Raw genomic sequence first — 17,310 nt, forward strand, 5'->3', positions numbered from 1 at the left:
CGTTTGTCATTTCTCTGTCCCCTAAGTCATGTGTCATCCCCTAAGACTCTTCCCAGACCCAGGATGGACTCCCCTAACTGCAAGACACAATTCTGTCCTTGCTCTGGGTATCTTGTACTCTGATTATCACATTTAGACAGTCAGCTCCTTAAAGCAGGCAGTTCAGTCATTGCTCTGTGTATAGCCGATATCTAACATGGTAGGCTTAGCCAATATGCACCCTGAGTAGTCACTTCTAGACTTAATGAAGTGTCATGAGTCATGTATTCCTGAGGACAGGGTGGGTGGCATGGAAAAGAGCTCTTGAGAGGACGTCATTTTAAGAGGTAGTAGGTAGGTCATTTTTGTTCTCAAATTGCAGAATGAAATACAGGCAGAGTGAAAGATGGACCAGAAGCCTCAGAAGCTTCACTTTACAGAGCGAGAAGGCAGACCTTCAGCCCAGGGAACCCAAGTCGCCTCGCCACAGACTTTAACCCATCCAGCAAATTTCAGCTCCCACTTTCTCCCTGAGCATCACCCAGGATGCCTGTGAGGATTGTGTTCGAGCTAACATCCCCACCCACCTCTTTACAACTGTGGAGGTTTGGGGGTTTTTTCCTTAAACATTCCATTTCAGTGAGTGAGATGAAAACCATTTGTGTGCCACCTCACAAGAAAGTCACTTCATGAATGCCTAAAATAAAAGTCTCCAGGTGAATGGTGCTGAGGACCCAGTACTTGTGGCTTTCAGCCTAAGATTCAGTTCACCAACATAACCCAGTTTATGGAACAAAATAGAAAAGGACTTGCACTTAGATTTCAAACACAGGTCTCTCCTGGACTGGTCTTTGCCTTACAAGCAATACCTAAGCTCTGTGTTCAGAACCTGTATAAAAACTAAGCAAAAACAGTTGGACAGAATGACGTATGTTTGTAACCCTTGCCCTGAGACGGGAGAGATGAGCAGATCCCTGGGGCTCATGGTCCACAGCTTCGTCTACTGGTAAGACTAAGGCATGGAGACTCGATATCTACAAACAAGATTATCTTTTGAGCTCCACACAAACACCCTCTCCCCTACACACACACACACACACACACACACACACACACACACACAATGAATAGTGGGGCATAGCCAGAAATGACACACAAGACCATGTCACACCCAAGCATCTTCTAAGTGTTCTCATTCCACAGACAAGAAACTAAAGCCTGGGAAGTCTTTGATCTGCCAGAGGCCCACAGAAGGCAAGGACTGTCTAGAAGATGGGATGAACTTGGGAATCTGGCTTATGGGAGTTTAATCATGTCTCTCTTAGGAAGGCATGTTCCCCTCATCCAGGAAACTTTTCTTTGCAACAGACAGACACCATTAAAGGAAACCACGACCAATAAAAATTCAGTGTTGTGGAGTCCAGTCCCAACTGCCCAACTGTTACATCTTCAACATAATTCCTGAGCTTGAGGCTCAGGGGTCACTGAAGAAGAGGGGGAAGAAAGATTGTCATAGCCAGAGGAACAGAAGTGAGCTGTGAGATTGTGTCCCCTGGAAATGGCAGAAGCTACACCCATGAACTATCTCCAACATGGCTGCCTAAACAAAGCCTCAGCAATGACAACTAAGACATGGTGACATGGAAGGGAGGGAGAACTCTTACAAGGCCTCAGCCCTAGACAGGGAACTATAGGCAGCTAAGGAAAGCTGAGAACAGGAGAAATGGTCTTCCCCAGGGAAGAGCTCACCAATCGCTTATCCAATACCAAATGGTCAGTCCGGAAAACAACTAACGAATAACATTACACAGGCTGGGCAGCTTGTATTTGCATGTTTAGATTTTTATATATGTACATATATATCAACAATTTTTTTTTAAAAAGAGGCCATGAATTTGGAGGAGAACAAAGGGGGTGGGGGGCAGAAACTGCATGGATAGGGTTGGAAGGAGGAATGGGAAGGAGAGGAAGTGATATAATTGCATTAGAATCTAAAAAAAAAAAAAAAAAAAAAAAAAAAAAAAACCTGAAAAAGATATTTAAAAAAAAAAGACATGTTCACATTTTAACATGTGGTACATGTGAATGTGACTTTAGAATAGGGTCTTTGCAGGTATAATTAGTAAGATGAGGTCATAACTGAGTGAGGTGGGGCCTAACCCAGTAACCAGATCCAGAAACACAAAGGGGCAAATCCTCAGAAAGACAGAAGCAGAGGTTGGAGATGATACTATAATTTAGTAAGACTGAACACAAGGACAGGGTCCTGGAACAGAACTGCCAGTCAGCCTTCAGGGAAAAACTAGAGCCAGTGAAACTCTGACCTCAGACTTCTAGCCTCCTGAGCCATGGGAAAATCCTTGTCCACAATTTCTTGTGTGTCTGTGTGTGTGTCTGTATGTACATGTATGTGGATGTGTGTATATGTGTGGATGTGTGTGGATTTGTGTGTATATGTGTACATTTGTATGTCTGTGTATGTGTGTATATTTGTGTGAATGTGTGTATATGTGTAGATGTGTGTGGATTTGTGTGTTTATGTGTATATTTGTGTGTGTGTGTATGTTTGTGTGCATTTACACATGTGCACATGCCAATCAGTTTGTGGTCCTTTTTTAGGAAACTAATATGATGTGAAGCTTGAAGAGCACTTTCATGAGGTTCCAGAACTAGAAGGCGAGGGCAGAGGATACACCTCCGCCTCAGAGCTCTCTCTGCCACCTTGGGAAGAAGGAAGGAAGTATGCCTGCTGTTGAGCCCAGCACCGATGGGGGTACACATTCCAAAAAGGCACAGAAAATAGCTTCCTGTTTTATACTGAGCTTGAGAACCTCAGCTAAACAAGAACAGTGTTTGAGACCCCTGTGTTCTCATAAAGGGATCATGCTATGTGGCAGTGCACATCCCGGAAGCCAGGACACAAAGCCTGTCCAATTTCCCAACCCAGTGAGAAGAGGTCCCTGTGGGCCGTCTAACTCTATGAATTGCCCATGCTTCTTTGGGGCTATGTGACTTACTACACATATACTTTTGGAGTTGGTAAAAGACAGAGAATATTCCAAGAACATTGGCCTCCAGACTGCCACGATGCTTCTACACGTAGCTTGCAATCACCAAGGTTTGAAATAATTGTCTTCTCCCTAATGAGATAATCACTGCCACCCAGGCAGTTCCAACACCCAGGGCAGAGGGGAGGCAGGAGACAAACAGAGGGGGTGAGGCAAATCTTTTCCAGCTTGCCCCAGGGGCAGCCACAGATGTGAGCAGTCAATGAAGGACCCTCCATGAAGGACCCTCCAGAGTGTTTTACTTTTCCCAAAGGTTCCCAAAGTTTCTGTCCAAGTTCATTTTTTATCTCATAACTGTTCAGGGTGATCCAACATGTGTGAGGCTTGTTTCAGTCTGTTTGGGGTTCTTTTGTGAAACTGTCAAAACAATGACCTCATTTGGAGCCATCTGCTGGCATAGTCGATTGGCACGGAGCTCACTGCTGACTCGTAGAGCCAGAACAATCAATTCAAGATGGCCACTCTAGGCACAGGCTGAAGCTGATAACGGATTGCTTCAGCTCTTCCTGCAATTACCAAACACATCTATGTTCCTGTAGCCACCAAAGGCTGCCTGCCAAGCATGGTGACTGAAAGATGCCATCTACTGTCCCAGAGACATGGACCCTCTGCTGGTCTCCCCTCCTCCATGTCCTACCTACATGGAGGGCCAAGGGAATGTGATCTAATCAAAGCAAACTGTTCTCTTTGGCGCAGAAAGCATGCGGGTACCATCAGCATTTGGACAGCAAGAGGCAATGACCTTTATCTGATGCCATGTGGTGGCACCAGGCCCCTTCCAGAAACACCAGACTCCATGGGAAAACGTTACTGTGATGTAACTCAGACATGATCTCTGGGAAGAGAGTGAACTGAGACATCACGTCAGGACCCAAAGCCCGTGGTATCTGCAATCTGACCGAGGCTACTGAGCACAGCATTTCTGGAGCCTGTGCTATGAGAGAGCAGGTGTGCCCATGAAAAAAATAAAAATAAAATAAACAGCCACTTTTTATTGCAAGTCTTCCCTCATTTATCTGGGAAACAGAAGAAAGCAACTCAAAAATCATGAAGGAAAATTACTTTTAACCCAATCTGTGGTTGTTGGCACCTTGCTCCATGAAGTGGCTAATTGGACCAGCTTATCAGAACTTTCCAGGTTCTGACAGGGACTGAGTCCAGAGCCCTTGTGTCCACTCCCTCAGGCCAGGGAAGAGCCAGTGACACATCTCAGATTTCCTTTGGCTTATAATAGCCAGGCTGTGGGTGGATGGTACTGAGGTCAAGGAGCCTAATCTTACAGAAAACCAACAAATAGGAATTTCTCACAAATAGAAACAATGAAGGACCTCAAGCATGTGAGTTAAGTCTGGTGTGAGCCTGGGACTGTATCCAAAAAGAGCCTGATTACCCTGAACATAGTTCAAGGGGGTGGTGGGGATTTGGAAGTGGTTTCTGTGACTATTACCATGGAACAAAGTAAGAGTGAGTCCGCATCTCAGCACATAAGACGTAATAAAAGGAAGGTTCTTAAGGCCAGGGAAGAGCCAAAGGAGGTGGATGGGGAGGAAAATAACAAAACAGTGGTCAGCCAGGAGACATCACTCTTTTATTGACGAAAGTCACAAAGATATTGATGCCTAGTACTTTCACTAAGAAATAAGGTTTACTTAATCTCCTTTTAGTATGGACCAGATATCTACATGCAAAGCAAACTCTCTGATAAAAATCATGTTTATGTCACGGTGGAGGAATTATAAAGAAAACCACACTAGTAGAACTACTAATACTATACACACACACACACACACACACACACCACCCAGCTCCCAGCCCCATCCTCATCTGCCTCAAAAGGGGAACAAAGGCTGAGAGGGTACAATGTCTCAGTCTGTTCCCTCACTCCTAGGGAGGGCCGCAGACTGAACTTTGATGAAGCAGTCAAGCTGAGGCTGTTTTGAACACCACTCTCTCTTCCCAACTGAACCTCAGATTTGTGACTACATTTGATACTTTGTAAAGAACATTCTAATTAATAGTCTCCCAGGAACAAAGCCAGAAGAAACCAACTGCTTCCTGGTAGGCATAGTGTAGTATTCAACTTTTGCTATATCAAAGTCAGAAGCGAGAGGGTGGAGCTGCCCCTGTTTATGCTGCATTGGAGTGTAAAATATCAAATACAGTGAGTTAGCTGCGCCTCTCGAAAGTCAGCATCCTTATGTGAAGAAATTCAGTCTAGCTCTACGATATGTGGGGCTTTATAGCTAACTTTTTTTTTTAAATCGCATTTTATTCAAGCTTCACTTAATAAATCTTATAACCAAGAATAATAAAGCAATGACCTGATCCAATAGTTAGCTATAGTGCATTGAAATCCACAGCTAGAAATAGCACTAATACCCATTTTTATGTATTCAACTGTAACACAAGTAAATGCCATTCACTCTCCTTATTGTCTTGATGATAACAGTCACCAAGACTGTAGGTCAATGTGTCTTTTATTTAAATACCCATATTTATAATGATAACAGTTATTATTTCCAGTTTTAAAATATGGCCCAAATAGTTTCAGACAGAGCAATGAATAATGCAGAGGTTTCCTTTTATTCCACAAGACCCAGAGCAAGATGGCACTTGGGGAATCCTAAAATGCAGACGTAAGATTGTTCCATCGACAGCTACATCAGCTTCCTTACCCATTTCATTGCCTATGAAAGGCCTTTCTAAGGTAATGGCCTAGTTGTGATGTATCCTTGCTAACCCCCTCAAGGCTGGGTACCATGAGCATCTCAACAGAGGAAGGTAGTACAAGGCTGACTTTGGCCATCCAGATGAGGAAAGAGTTCTTGTCTCCTGGGATGCTGAGGCTCTCAAATTCAAAGTGAAGAGCCCCTGATCAGGGGAGGCAGAACACCATTCTCCCTGATACACCTTCACTTTGTGCTAATGCCCCAGAAATAGAGTTTAACTCCCCGTCCCCTACCAGCTGAAACTCTGACGGGTTTCTTTTCCTCTCGGTTTTCTCATCTATAAAACGTAGATTAGTGGGTGCTTCAAAGAGCATGCTGAGGATCTGTGCTACCTGCTCAATTATTGGCAGACCCAGGAGTTTTGCATTCATCCAGGCTTCTCCCTGAAGGATGCTGACGGTGCTTTCCCTGTGGCTGAATTCTTCTGGCCTCAGCTGCTTCTTTGGAGAGAATATTTTGCTCATCCAGATCAAATGGAAATTTTATATATTTCTTTTATTCTACTTACAACATCCTAAACCATCCAGTTTGTTTGATAACTTATCATCAATTCTTGTTTTCTAACTAAGCACACACACACACACACACACACACACTCACTCAAACAGTGACCCCTATGAATGTCAAAATCTTGCTGGCCTTATTCCTTTTCTCATTTCTAGAGCCTCAAAACGGACTTGAGACTGAGCAAGAGCCTGATAAATGTCTATTGTTGAATGAATAAATACATGCAAAGTGTTGGACAAACCCCACGGATCCCTCCTCAACAATTACTGACCCAATAAATAAATAGGAGGCTTGAAAGGTTTCCTATGTGGGCCTGCTTCCTGTGCCTGTTTCAGGCAGGGAAGGTGAGCTCAGAGGCTTTGCAACCAGACAAACATGAGCCCAGCTCCAGGCTCTCTAATGTGACCCTAGGCTGACCAGTTATCCAGATCCTCCTTCTGGAGAGAGGCGGGTAATTCTCTGATGTACTGCACTCATGCGAGGACTTAATAGAGAGAACACAAACTGGCCAGCAGTGTTGGTTTAGCCAACTCTCAGGGCCATATAAAAAAGCACAAATGGAAGACCCTTGTTTCAAAGTTCTGAAGCATTTCACGTGATGACAATGGAGCTCTGAAGCCAGCTCTGGGCCCTTCTCAGCACAGAGTCTTGGAGGACCCACATCTTGTGCCCACAAAGCTGGCTTCACTGCCCAGCAGAGTGTCTGAAACACAGGAAAGCTCTTAACGAATGAGTGCCTCTCCCTGTTCATTAAAAATCTGATGTAATGAAATGAGACAGATCGTAGCTATTGGCTGGACAAAAGGATCCTGAGCTGTGGAATTTCTGGTAGTGATAACCACCCAGGCTAATTATCCACTTGGTGAATTATTCAGACCCTTGGCCTGTCTCTTTTTTATTCCGTTGAGTAATACCCCTGCCTGTTTGATAATTCAAAAATAGACTCTCCATCCCCAACTTGTCTCAGTACTTTGATAAATCGCCATTGAAACAAAAAGTTGAAACTTACAGACTCATACTTGAACAGAAGCATAGTGCATTTGTTCCCTGTGCTCTTACTTATTCAAGATGCATTTACTGGTCACCTTTAATGCCAGACCCAGAGTGCTGATTTAGACAGGCAAAATGGGCAGTCACTGAGAAAAGGAGCTGGCATGAGTCGAGACTCTTGTAAGTGAAAAACAATGTCTACTCCAGTTTGCTATACAAATTGGTTGCTTGATATGGACTCCTAGAGACCAGCTCAGGGACATCATGACGTGGCCTGCACATTTACTGTGAGCAAAGACAAGAAGCCAAAATGAAAACAGCCCTGTCATTTGCTAGTTTCTGCATGCAGATGGCAGAGTAGATGTCATAGCTGCCCAACCCCCACTCCTAGCACTACAGGGCCTGAGAAGGCAACTGACCAATGGTGAGGAGAGTTCTGAATACAGATTTATGGTAGGTGTCTCGGCAAACTCAGCAGAAAACATGGGAATCAGGACTCTGTGAAGTACAAACCGCTTTTTTTTCCCCCATAAATGTATGTGGTATATGAACATGTTTGAATATATTTGGCTCAGGGAGTGGCACTATGAGGAGATATGGCCTTGTTAGAGTACATGTGTGTCACTGTAGGGGTGGGCAATGAGACCCTCCTCCTAGCTGCCTGGGAGACAGTCTCTCCTGAATGCAGTCAGATCAAGATGCACAACCCTCAGCTCCTTCTCCAGCACAGTGTCTACCTGGATGCTGCCAAGCCACCTGCCATGATGACAATGGACTGAACCTCTGAACCTGTAAGCCATCCCTAATTAAATGTTGTCCCTTGTAAGAGTTGCTTTGGTCATGGTGCCTCGTCATAGCGACGGAAGCCCTAACTGAGACAGTATGTGTACATGTTGATGTGTGTGTGTGTATGTGAATTCATGTAGATGCTCAGGAACGTCGGAGGCCAACCTCAGAGATCTTCCTCGTTCGCTTTCCACCTCACTTTTTGAAGGTCTTGTTGAACCTGGTGCTTACTGATTCCACCAAAAGTCAACCTCAGATGCCACTCCTCTGGCAATACCAACTTTTCTGGTTTTGAGACAGGGTCTTTCATTGGCCTGGATCTTACTAAGAAGGCTAAAGTGGCTGTCCATCAAGCTCCAGGGATCTTCCCATCTTTGCTTCCCAAACATTAGGATTACAGGTACATGCCACCACACCTGGCTTATTGCCAGGTGCTCAGAATCTGAACTCTGGTCCCTGTGCTTGTGTGGCAAGCCCTTCCCCAACTGAGCCATCTCTCCAGCCCATAAACTTCTAGAAGACCCTGTCTTTTCCAATAAATATTCCAGCTCAGGAATGGGAGGCTTAGATCTTAGTAAAATGAAAATGCCCGTGTCTTGTCTTGAATAAAATCTTTCTTCCATGATACTCTGAACAGAGACTTTGTATTCATGATTTCAAACATCTGGAATAGAAAAATAAGGCAAGTTCCAGTCATCTCCAAATATCCAGATGTTTGGCATCACTCTGTCCTTACTGCAGTGTGTGGGCGTCCCCACCAGCAACAGACATGGAATCACTTCAGAGAGTGATTTTCTGGGAACAGAGATACATTATCATGTACTGTTTCTTGCAGAAATGAATTAGCTCTGCTTTAATTAGTAACCCAAAAATAAGGGTAAAAATGGACACACAAAAGGCTTAGAGTAGAGGCTGCAGAAAGGACTCAATGGGTCAAGTACTTACCACAGGGGAAGCATGAGAACCTGAGTTCAGTCTCTCACACGACACATAAAAAGCCAGCTGTGGCAGTACAGGTCTGAAATCTCAGCTTTGGGGAGGCACACACAGGAGGATCCCTGGGCTTTCTGGCCAGTTACCTTAACCTTCTTTGGTGAGCTCCAGGCCAGCAAAAGACCCTGTATCAAAAACAGGGAGAGATAGCTCAGCAGTTAAAAGCACTAGCTGTTCTTCCAGGCGACCCAGATTTTGTTCTCAGCATCCATATAATGGCTTGCAACTGGCTACACTTCCAGTCCCAGAGCATATGACTCCTTTCTAGCTTCTGTTGACACTGCATGCATGTGGTACATACAAGCCGGCAAAACACCCATACCCATAAAAAATAAAGGTTTAAAACATGTTAAAGAAATAAACAACTCCCCCAAAGTGGAAGTGGATAGTGCCTGGGGAATAATTTCCAAGGTTGACCTCTGACCTCTACACACACACACACACACACACACACACACACACACACACACATGCATATACAAATGCACACACAGAAACTTAGAGTAACAGCATTTTCTGAAAGGAAAACTGACTTTCCATCTCTCTTATCTACCTAAATTCTATTTTAAGAGTAGGTTATTATTTTTCTTTAATAATACTATTGTTCCTGGGCTTGGTGATAAAAGCATTGCATAAACCGTGGGTGTTGTAATGAATGGAGCACCCTGGTAGGAGTTAGAAGACATTGATTCTAGCCAGGTCTACCTCCCTTGATGCTGTGGGCACATTAAGCAACATGTCTACAACATGTCTGCCTCACTTCCTGCAAAACATAGGTGTTAAATGGGATAGGCTGCCAGGCCCATTCTAAAGCCAGCCTGAGTCTGATGAACAAGTGTTTATAGAAGCCATAATGCTAACATTTCACAGATCTTATAACACATAGCCTTGAAAGCATTTTCAAACAAGGCTCAGTTGATCCCTGCAGTGAATCTGTAAGTCTAGATGGTGTCCAATTTGTTCACTGTAAAAAGTCATAGGGAGTCCTGGGTGAGGAGGCAAGCTGTGAATGACAGAAAGGTCTTCTCCTCCGGCATTTGAATGCTCCCCCGGATCCTCCCAGGACATGGCTGCCATCTGTGTTGGGAAACATCTCCAATCTTCATAAGTGGGTTTGTGGTCTCAAGGACATTGTTATCTTTCGATATACTCCATAATAGCATACAGGTGCCATACAAAAGGTCTTGTAGCCTCATGTGGGTTCACTGGTTTCTAACTAAACTGGCTCTGAAACTTAAGGTAAAAATGATGGCTGGTATTCCATAATTACATTTAAAAGCCAAGAACATCTTGTGGCTCCAGAAAATCAGGGTTTGCTCAGAAATGTTTCTTATGTTTACCTAAAATTATACACACATTGAAGTGTGTGTGTGTGTGTGTGTGTGTGTGTGTGTATGTGTGTGTAGGAGAAAGAGAAAGAGGTGAGAAAGAGGAGAGAGATAGAGAGAGAACTTTAAATGAAGAGATTATCTAACAACCATTTCAGCAGCAAACATGAGAAACCTCCTTTTGAGTTTTTGGTCAGAGACGTCCAAATAACTCCCAAAACAAATATGAGCTATTGTAATTGTCCTTGGTTGCCACTCAGAGACTGAAGATAAGCACCTATTGCTAAAGACACCTTGTATGTGAGACACAGAACTCAGAAGGTTCTAGCTAGATCTAGTCAAAAGCCTCCTCTCTGAGGACTAGCTTTTCACAGTCCCAGAAGGTGTTGTACAAGCTACCAAAGGAGGGAAGCAACCAACAGTTCTACACAACTGTGATGCCTGAAAAACCACAACAATGGCCAGCCTGCCAAGGAGAGAGAAAAGGTACTATAGAGGCATTTGTAACTTGATAGTAACCAATGGCTGCTTGGATTTAAGGCCTGCTCAAAAGGAGGAGAATCATGCCTGGTACTAGAACCCTAGCTAATTACTCACAGCAGGTGAAGTAATGGGTATTCGGGTAATACCCACATCTGACAGTAAACCAGTATAACACCTAACTGTGTTCTAAATACTTATCCTTATGACCAGTGGTAAATGCAGCCCCATCCCTCATCAAAGAAGCTTTCTCTTCGCAGTAGATGGAAACAGCCACAGGTTGATTGAAACGGATGCTGCGTGCCCACAGGTCCATCTACAACACAACTCCTGCTGACCTAAGGCGTAGGGAACCATCTCAGAAGAAACAGCAAGTTCGCTGAACAATTGTGTCTTCTAAAATTGACGGGTAGACCATGTCCACAACAATGTAGCTGCCTGAATAAGACCCAAAATATGGCAACATTAATAAGCAAGCTGCCGTGGGAGAGGGAAGTCTCAAGAGGCCCCATCCCTAGATAGAGCAACTGGCAACAAATGACTGCTGAGAGTGGGAAAACTGGTCAGCTCCAGGCATGAGTCCCCTCATTGGTTATCTAATTTTAAATGGCCATCACCGAAATCATACACATACATACACAGGGGCCAAGAAGGTTGTACTTATATGTTTATAGCATATAATATAATAGCATATAATTATATATAGTTATATAATATGTTATATAACATATAATCTATATGTTAAAGCATATAGATGCTTGTGTGAGTGTGTGTGTGTGTGTGTGTGCTTGTGCGTGCTCGTGTATAAATACTAATTAAAGAAAAAGCAGCCATGGATGTGAGAGGGAGTTGGGGAGAGAGGGATTGGAAAGAGGAAGGGGAAGGGGGAAATAATGTAACTATATTTAATAACAAATTTTAAGATTTTTTTTAATGGTAAGACTGTTTAAGAAGCAGGACATCCAGACCATAGGAGCTCCTAACAGCTAATATGGGAGCCACTTGAGCCACAAAATAAGTAGTGACAATACTGGACTATAACTCACCCTATAAAATAGCTATCCTTGGGTTCACATTGCCTTGTTGATGCTCATAAATATAATTGTTATTAGATCTTCCTGGGAATTTCATTTTTAAAAATGTAGAGAGGAAGGGAGAACCAGGAAACTTATGCTAACAACGGGCAATGTCTACGGTAATAATTTTTGCAGATCTTTTCTTGTAGGTGCTAAAATTAGTAGAAGAGACTTAGAAGAGAAACAGAATTTGCTTAGTATCATGTTATCTCCCTAAACATCTACTGACTGACTACAAGTGAAAGAATAGTGTCTCCACAGCAGAGGAAACCGGCAGACAGTTTAGCCATGAGGTCAAGGTCAAGTCGACACATAACAGGCCTCAGCAACCCAGAGGGTTACAGGGAACCATTTCTGTAGTATTCTTGGCAAGCGTGCCATGCCCCATGCACCATAAGAAGCTATCAGATCAGCCTGAAGACTGTCTCGAAAACAGCAGACTGGTGATTTTCAAAACAGTCAAGAACACTAGGTATGATGGTACACACCTCTAACCCTAACTCTCTGGAGGCAGAGGCAGGAGGAAGTCAACTCTGAAAGGAAGGGGAGGGAAGGGTGGGGAAAGGAGAGGAGAGAAGATAGGAGAAAGGGAGAGGGAAGGGAGGGGAGGGAAGGGGAAGAGAAGGAAAGGGGAGAGGAGGAGAGGAGAGGGACCATTACAATTTGACAAACATTCAGGGAAAGTAACTAAGGGCAATGTATACCCCTTCTATGGAAAACTAGCAGAACTGGATATAAGAATTTATGCTTTGCCAATGAACACGTATTGTCTTCTGATCATTATAAAGTACATATATAATTTGCTAACTTTAAGAGACAGTAGATGAGATATGTCAAACTTCTGTACAATTTAGCAACTTTTCAAAAAGCCTCAAATCAGTGTTTTAAAAATTAAAATACCCTGAGAGCCATTGTGACAGTTGTCTGGGCTCCTCAAAGCCCACGTTAGCTTGCCTGAGAGACAGCCAGGGTAATTCTCCATGCTGGCTCTTGTTCCTGTGAGTGTCTCTTTAGGGAGTGGGATCCATGAGACCCCCCAGACCACATTCTGACCTTGCCAGTTTTCTGACAATCCAGCTATTAGGAACCACCGTGCCTTCTGGCCAGCACATCTATCACTAACAGTGTGTGAGCCTACTGCTTCCTTGGAGACAATGTCAGCACTGTCTCACGCTGAATGCAGAAAGCGTGAGCCAAATAATCCCAAAGATCTTCACTAACAAACACATCTCCTTCATTTTAATCACATTGATCCCGATTCATTTCACAGAGCTTCAAGGGAAAAGCTGGCAGAACTCAGATGCACAAGGTCTGTCTGCAGTCCTGGTTCCAACTGTGTCTACCCAGCAAGTCCAATGCCATCGCTCTCATCCTTTGTGGATGGAGAGCAAGCGTTATCACTTTGCATTCTCTAACTCGTTGAGGGTTTTTTTTTTTTTTTCCAGAGAACACACATACCTGAGTCCACAGTATATGTCCCAAGGGTATAAAGTGGTAGCCACACACATAGCTGATGACTTAATGATAATTGCGCACAGCCACATTAGAGACAGTGCCCAGTGCCACTACCTAGAAATTAAGCAACCTGCTGCAGTTTCTGAGTTGTAGTCCTGAAATAAGACCTGAATAAGGCATGTATTTCTCTTCATGACATACATGCCTCTGCTGATACTGGGAACTGGATGGGTGGAAGAGAGTCCTTCCTGAATTTGAGCCTACCTCCTAGTGTGTGTGTGTGTGTGTGCGTGTATGTGTGCGTGTGTGCGCGTGTGGATGTGCTCTTATGAGGGCATCATGTGAAGGCCTTAGGACAACCCCAGCTGTTGTTCACCTCAGTGTCATCCACTTGTTGTTTTTAAAGATAGGTTCTCTCTCTGGCCTGAAAATTACCAGGCAGGCTAGCCTGGCTAGCCAGAAATACCCAGAGATTTGCCTGTCACCAAGCACCCAACACTCAGGTTACAAGAGTGTGTGCCACCACACTTGGCTTATTTTCCATGTATTCTGAGGGTTGGATTCTGGTCTTTATGCTTGCAAACTCTTTCCCAGCTGTGCCATCTCCCAGCTGATTCCAATCTCAATCAATATCTAATGTGTTCCTTCATTCCTAGCTTGAGAGGTTGGCTTCAAAAAAAGTTTCAGATTTGGTTCCTGGCTGGAAAGAGCTTAGAGTCTGGTATAAGCTGGGATTGCCATCTTTAAGTAGTTAACTCTGAAACAAAAATTTACTATGCAGCACCCCAAGTTACTGAAATCCAGGGAAAAAAGAGCAAGAGTCAGAAAACCTTCCGGTGCAAGTGGGTTCTTACATCCATGTGAATCCACACAGTGCTCAAAGTAACTCTGTATGAAACAGAAAAAAAATAAAAACACGCAGGTAAGTGTACTTTAGATCATTGCAGATAAATTCAGAAAAATTAAATTGAAAAATATCCAAATTGGCAGGATGTGTTTAGCTGATTTATGAACTTAGCCACACATCCACCTAGGCAAATCCAAGACCACTACAACTTACGCTCAGGGTCACACAACTCTTAAGGTCCCAAATCTCAACCTACTTAAGATCGTATACCTTGGGAAGAAGTATTATTTAACCCAACACATGAATAGGACTTGTAGCTAAGAAGAACCAGCTAAGGGGGTTGGGAAGATGGCTCAGTGGTTAAGAGCACTGGCTGCTCTTCCAGAGGATCCAGGTTCAATTCCCAGAACACACATGGTGGTTAGCAATCATCTGTAAATCTAGTCCAAAAGGGTCTGATACCATCTTCTGGTCTCTCTTAGGTACCAGGCATGCAAAATAAACACACACACACACACCAAAACATACATGAAAAATATGCACACACACACACACCAAAACATACATGAAAAATATGCACGCACACACACACACAAATCAAAACATTTTTTAAAGATCCAATCAGGCTTCCATATTGTTGATTTCTTTAAAAGTCTCAGGGCTCAAAGGCTGTTGTCATTTTCTTCCACTGCTTTCAGAAAGAAGAGAGTATGCCAGAAAGGAAAACCTGCCATTTTTCATGGATCATGGGTCCCCTTTGTCTCCTCCTTGGCAAGTGTAAACTTATTTTCCCAGCTGTCAACTATTAATTGAATACCAGCTATGGTTCTTGTAATCTCAGCACCTAGGCCAGAGCTCCATGAATCACAGATATTTAATAGTGTTAAACTAAGTGGTTGCATGAGGCTTTAGGCTTGACCACAGTTGACATGATATAAAAATGTGGTGAGGGTGTCCTTTTTAGCTCCTATAAGTTTATAGAGCCATCTATTAATGAGACAAAGAGCTTTTAAAATAGAAGGTTTATCCTAGAGGCAAAACCTTGTGTCATTATTCTTCATGGAAGTAATACGGCCATGCATCTAGCTGCCAAGAGGGCTCCTGGGAGTGTTCACTGCAAAATGACACAAGGACACCCACTGACATACATGCCACAGCTCATGCTATGGACCACCTTCTTTAACATAGACCATTAAAGCAAACCTAACTTAGAAGATGTCACACAGCCTTGGTGGCTGTTAACATGTCTCCATCACTGAAAGTTCCTCTTGCTAGCCCCTAGGCACTACACCTTTATTATCAGGGGACCCATCTGTGAAGTCCGGGTGCCATATCCTCAAGAGTATAATAATGTGATGGTTAATATGGATTGTCAACTTGACAGTGTCTAGTCATTGAAGAGACATTTGGGCATTACCCGTGAGGGATTAGCTAGACTAGGTTAACTGAGGCAGAAAGATTCCCCCTAAATATGAATGATGCTATGCCATGGGCAGAGGGCCTGAAATGAGTAAAAAGGACTGCTGGCATTTTTTGATCTATTTTCTAGCTGTGAATGTCTCGTGACCAGCTCTCTCATGCTCCTGACACCATGATGGACTATACCTTCCAACTGGAAGCTGAAGTGAACTTCTCCTTCCTAAAGTTGTTCTTGCAGGTGTTTTGGCACAGCAACAAAGTGACTAGCTAATGCAGATAATAATTAGCAAAGTGAGCCAAATGGGACGAGCCCCACCCACACAAAATAGCCGAGTCTTTACTGTCCACATCACCTACAGCTGCCTCCCCCCAGGCTTCTCATCTGACAGTATTGTGCTTGTATAGCCCTGTTGGCTCACACCCCAATTCTAAGAGCCACACGTGATTCCTCTCCAGGTTTCTAGCACATCTAACGCCTCCCTTTCTTCTTCTCTCTGTCACCACCCTACTCCACACCATCATGGCACCCAGCCTGAACGACGAATGAAAGCCCCTCCCCCTCACCATGCTTGAAGAACACAGAACACATTTTGGGTTAGTAATTTGTAAGAAAGCACTTGCTGAGCGCATCAGAGGAACTGTTATACCCCCAAGAAAAGATAGGCATTGCTTCAGTCAATTTTGTCATTTCTGGATGTCACACCTGTAGTCATGATAGCCATCAGGTCCACATGAGACAAGTTATCCTGAGAACAAAGTCAATATTGTAAGTCAAGCAAAGCAAGGACAAAGAGAGTTAGGGTCCTTAGGATATCAGCATGGAATTCATTGCTTCCCAGGTCTTCTCATACCTGGACCTCTTGCAAGGTGAAATACTAATTGGGCTTATTGTTTAGATAAGCTTTTCTTGGGAAGATCAGGTCAATGTAGCCCAGTGCAGTTCGACTTCCTCTGTCTCAGAAGTGTCCCTCGCATCAACTTCTGGCTCTCTTCAAATGGTTCTTCGAGCATTTAGAGAGCAAAGTGGGCCCTTAGTGGGAAGATCTCCTGATGCTCTTGCCCTCATGGACTTCCCAGCAACTTCCCTTCCCACTTGAGAAGCTGATGCTCCTAAACATGACGTAACCCCAGTGTCGTGGTCATATAACGCTGTGTAACAAATTATTCCCAAATTTTCGCAACTTAAAACACCAATCCTTTGTTATTTTGCAGTTTCCAGGAACCAAGGACTCTGGAGCCAGGCACTCTGCTTTTGCCTTGGGATCAGTCTTGACATTGAAATCAAAATGCTGTCTGGGATTTGACTGGAGGTGCAAGGTCCATTTCTAACATCAAATTCCTAAATGTTAGTGAGTGAGAGATCTTTGCTGTGTAGACTTTTTCACAGGGATGCTTGGTTTCTTTACCACATGGCCCCTGACTCCTGCTAAAGCAAATAATCCAAAGAAGAGAAATTCTGAGTGTCCCTACACTCGGAACTGTCTAACCTCAAACACACACACCATTGCTTCCAGCACACCCTACTTATTCAGTACAGGATACTGTCTTTGGGAAAGGGGAACAGAATTTATCTTTTGAGGGGTGATCATCAAAAATATAGAGTAGCTACACATAGCCATGCACATTTACAACCCCAGGGCTTTGGTGGGTGAA

The sequence above is a fragment of the Arvicanthis niloticus genome, chromosome 1 (genome assembly GCF_011762505.2).
Source record: "Arvicanthis niloticus isolate mArvNil1 chromosome 1, mArvNil1.pat.X, whole genome shotgun sequence".
Classification (NCBI taxonomy): Eukaryota; Metazoa; Chordata; class Mammalia; order Rodentia; family Muridae; genus Arvicanthis; species Arvicanthis niloticus.